Raw genomic sequence first — 4,186 nt, forward strand, 5'->3', positions numbered from 1 at the left:
AACTGTCCTTGCGATGCATAGCCGTGGGCTCACGACTTGACTCCCGGTTGTCTCCTCAATATTCGTGGCTGAGTTGGTGGGTCGTCTCATCGTCATCGGAGGGCGGACGTGACCGTGGCGTGCTAATGCGCACGAAAAACATTTGACGGTGGGCACGCGAGTCGTGGTCTGCTTACGAAATTGCGCTATCGAAGGGCCAAGGGCGTTTGCCTTTCCAGACGAGACTCACGAAAGTGGACGGCGCTAAGTGGTCGACGCCGTGCCGTGTGGGGCCACGCATTGTGCCAATCAAATGGAGCGAATCCCAATCGCTTCCGCCCGGAGTGAATCGGAAGTAGGCCCGCAGTGTACGCCAAGGAAGGACCTAGGAGACCGGTCTTTTTCCTTGAATTATATATACGTATTAGCCTAATACTAATACGATCACCTTGAAATCATTTATATTAGACCTTCTCAACATCCTGCGTGCACATTAATGGAATGCCTCGGAAAGCTGCGCGAATCGCCAAAAACTTTTACGGGCGGACAGAGAGCACCAATATTATACGAATGAGGTTGGGAAGCGATAGAGACTAGGATGTTTGGATTGCTAGAGCACTTGCAAATAGATGTCTTTCAGAGCGCAGCGGGGAACATCATCATGGAATCACACAGCATTTCCAAGTACGGTAGAAACGATAAAATGAGAGGGATATTTTGGCGAAGAGAATTTGTTTTCATTCCGAAAAATGAAGAAATTAAATAAATGCTTAAATGAATCACAAGAATATGCAAGTATTTTCGAAAAAATGATAAAATGGTGGTCGCACTTCTAGAATCATGATTTAAAATCAACCATGGGCTAGTCACCGGACTGCTTCATTATTTATTATCATATAATGAGTGCTTCTAAAGGGTCCCAACGGCCTTATTCCGCCATGGAGAAAAAAAAGCATCGGACGACACGTTTAGAAGTGAAGCAGCATATGTATTCAACGGTGTTTGGCGAGATGTTGTGGAACATATTGCAGTTATAAATGAAAGTGAAAAAACTTTGTGAATGTTCACAATATTTATTCAAGTACGACGCGTTTCAGCGGCTCATCGCTATCATCAGGTACAAATGCATGGTTTACGTCAAGAAGTCTTATATATGTACTACATGTGTATGGTCACTTCCACCAACTCATAACCATACCCCTCCTTTCCGCATGTACGTATATAAGACGTAAACCATGCATTTGTACCTGATGATAGCGATGAGTCGCTGAAACGCGTCGTACTTGAATAAATATTGTGGACATTCTCAAAGTTTTTTCACTTTCATTTATAAGTGAAGCAGCATGCAGGACATGTTCCGACAGCAGCAATGACCGCAAGGCGATATGAGTCGCGATCCTTCTCGCTCAAAGTTTGAAAGTGCGTCCAGCTGAAATGTCAACGGAAAAGGGAGTGGTGGGATGGGAAATCTTTAGAATGGCAATGTTGAGAGCGTTTGCGAGTGCGAGGAGAGAAATTGATTAGAAGTCAGATAGACGGACGGTTAACCAGTGCATTCGAGTGTTCTTTCATTATGCAGTTCACACACTTGCAGGGAATACTGATAGAGGGCAGGGCGATGCACGGGGTCGGTGGCAGTCCGCGCCTGGATTGAGGGATCACCGTGCTGACTGGTGTTTCAAGAGGTACGAATGTGCCACTAAGGCCGGGCGAAAAAAAATAAACACTACTATTATGCCTGCGTAAGTGTAAAAACCAAAGTGCGCGTAGCAATTGTTAGTGCGGCAAAGTGGGCTGAAATTGGGCTAAGTGAGGTGCAGAGGATTAGAGAAGGGACATTTACGAGGTGGGAACTTAGTCGGTATATTAGAAACGGTTTTAAATCAAGAGATGGAATTACAATTGCCAGGTACACTGGTCGTTGTCTCCATACAGGCATACGAACACGACAATACTCTCAAGGAACGGCGGTTTAGAAATCCGACATGGACAGTAACTGCTGGTGCTATTGTAAGAATGTTCTGGGTCAAAAGGCGTATTATCTATTACTATGATACTTTTTCTTTATTTTACACAGTTTCATAGCTTTAAACTGAGTTTGAGTTCCCTGAAAATGGCGGGTGATCATTTCACGCCAACATTCTCTCATACCTACGAATGGAATTAAACGAAACAGCGTTTAAAAGATGGCGAAGAGGCCCATTGGGGCGAGAGACTATTCGTGATCAGTTTGATTATAACGGGGGGGGGGGGGGGGGGGGCTTCTTTAGATTTGTCGTTTGCATACCATTTCCTCCTGAGTGTCAGCTCCACGGCGTTTTCAGGATTTTTTATTATTCGCGGTGTCCACCTGCGTTCATTTGGCCTCAGCAAATCGTTCGATCACTACCCAAACACCCTCAACCATCGCACTCCATACCATTGGCAATAAATACGTTGTTAGCTCTGGGTTAACTTGTTGTACATTAAGTTGATCATTGGCATCACATGCATTTCATTCACCTATTGAATTCTGTGAAAACATCTCAAGATTCTTTCGATATGTAGATTCACCGAATTTATTAAAACCAATCGCTAATGAATGAACATGTTCTCTAAAAATTAAAAGTACGGGCAACTTTTGTTATTTTTTGGCGTCCAGGAACTATACAGGCGTAAATTGTACACATATGCACATGTTTTGAACCGCACGGGAAGGTTGCAATGGATTTCACCTGCATTCATAGCATTCCCGGAAGATGTCCACTGTAGAGCATATTTTTTTGATGGAAGAATACGAATTATCGACACATGCCATTGGCATAATTGAAACTGTTCGTGTGTTGGAATGTTATTTCGTAATTCCTGGTAGCAGTATGATGGCGTGCACGAAATTTTATGAGAAATTATGGTGTCGCGTTATAAGGGCTATTGAGTTATGTAAAATTTCATGACAGCGTTGCAGGGAAAGGGAATGTCACGTGATGTATGGAGATACATTTTCCCTTGAGCCGAATTCTGGCTTCTGATGGCTGGAAAGTCTCTGTAACTGATTGTTGTGAAACCTCGCATATGGGTTTGATTCGTTCAGTCCTGGGATAAAAGTATAGTCGAGTGGAGAGTGTCGGCACCGTTCCGTTACAAAGCACTACAGTATGGATTCTATCTCGTAAGTAGGATACCATACGTATAGGTATTATGGGCAATCATCTGCAGACGCTCTCGTTTCTGAAGAATAAACTCAGCGATCGAAATTGCATCTTCTGACGCCTCACCCTTCGTTTTTAACAATTTTGCTGACGTCACGTCCGATAATTTTCGAGGGAGAACAAAAATATAATTCTCCTGAAGATCTCAGTGCGGCAAGATTCGTGAGTGCGAACATGTTCCCATCTGTCCTCATTTATTGCATGGACCGATTATGTCATGGATTGAATATTATTGGCGTGGTGTTCGGAGGATTACCGCTTCAGCCGTCTCAAAGGTAGACAGAGCCTCACTGTAGCCATTGTTGTCCTTTGTAAGGCACCAGCTTGTATCTTAGCTGTATAATTGACGTAGTCTGTTGGCCCGAATGTAGAGAACCGAAGAGAAAATGAAAGGATGAAGGAGGTACGAGCGGAGACGCGGTGGTTTAAATGCGCAATCACTACTCGAGCTGATTGCCATGCTGGAATAATTGCAGCTGGCAGTTGTTTCTTCTCAGGCAGGTCCTTGTAGGAATGTGCCCAGGGCATAACGTGTACTTTGAAGTAAATGTGTTGTTTATTATTGTAGTCACATTGCGGATGAAATCGCTAATAAATGAAATTATTCCGGTCAAATGAATTATTGCATGAAAAGCCACCGGCAATTTCACTGTCCATTATAGCCGCATTGAGTTCTACATTTCATCGTGTTTTGTATTTTATCGATAGAAGGCTTGCCAGAGGAAAGGCGATTGGGGGAGGGGGTGGAAGATAATGGGGTTGATAGAGATGGAATCAAAGGGGTGTGAATGGAATTGGCGACAGTCGAATTGAGATCACTCGTGCCATTCTGCATGTAAACCCATCTAAAACGGAAGAAGAACAGAGCGGAAGAAGATGATAAATAAGGAGAAATGGATTGGTTGGTACGCATTTTAAAATTTGACGAGTGGTTTTGACGTCGGTAAGGTTATCTGCAAAAAATTTGAAAGGCTAATGGCGTTCGCGAATAAAGCAAATTCTTCTCGAGATTTCATTCG

This window comes from Ischnura elegans, chromosome 8 (genome assembly GCF_921293095.1).
Source record: "Ischnura elegans chromosome 8, ioIscEleg1.1, whole genome shotgun sequence".
In the NCBI taxonomy this organism is placed as follows: Eukaryota; Metazoa; Arthropoda; class Insecta; order Odonata; family Coenagrionidae; genus Ischnura; species Ischnura elegans.